The sequence below is a fragment of the Pteropus vampyrus genome, unplaced genomic scaffold (assembly GCF_000151845.1).
Source record: "Pteropus vampyrus isolate Shadow unplaced genomic scaffold, Pvam_2.0 Scaffold20, whole genome shotgun sequence".
Classification (NCBI taxonomy): Eukaryota; Metazoa; Chordata; class Mammalia; order Chiroptera; family Pteropodidae; genus Pteropus; species Pteropus vampyrus.
The window spans coordinates 951,418-952,089 of record NW_011888801.1 but is presented as its reverse complement, the minus strand read 5'-3'; the positions used below and the strand labels follow the sequence as shown (position 1 = coordinate 952,089).

The 672-nt window shown below is 37.8% G+C and overlaps 1 protein-coding gene across 2 annotated transcripts in view; it reads left to right on the top strand.

The window, feature by feature from the left end:
• The window catches only part of P4HA1 (prolyl 4-hydroxylase subunit alpha 1), a 69,392-nt gene that overhangs the window by 56,414 nt on the left and 12,306 nt on the right, over positions 1-672 (top strand). The window lies entirely within an intron of this gene.

Sequence of the window (672 nt, the reverse complement as noted above, 5' to 3'; positions counted from 1 at the left end):
GATTTCTCTGTAGCGTGCAATGCTGTTTGATAGCATTGGCCCCCAGTAGAACTTCTTTAATTATTAGTTTCCTCTCAAACCCTGTCACTGCTTTATCAACTAAGTTTATGTAATATTCTAAACTGTTTGTTGTTATTTCAACAATCTTCACAGTGTCTTCCCACAAGTAGATTCCATCTCAAGAAACCACTTTTTTCGCCATCCATAAGAAGCAGCCCCTCATGTTAAAATTTTATCATGAGATTGCAGCAATTCAGTAACATCTTTAGGCTCCATTTCCAATTCTAGTTCTCTTGCTGTTTCCACCCCATCTGCAGTTTCTTCTTCCACTGAAGCCTTGAACCCTCAAAATCATTTGAGAGATGGAATCAGCTTCTTCCAAATTCTTGTTAATGTTGCTATTTTGACCTCTTCCCATGAACCACGAATATTCTTAATGGCATCTAGAAAACATATTTTTCATAAGGGTTTCAATTTACTTTGCCCAGATTCATCAGAGGAATCACTACCTATGGCAGATATAGCCTTATGAAATGTATTTCTTAAAAAGACTTGAAAGTCAGAATTACTCCTTGATCCATAGGCTGCAGAATAGATGTTGTGTTAGCAGGAATGAAAACCTCATTGTATAGCTCCAGTCAGAGAGCTCTTGGGTGACCAGGTACATTGTCA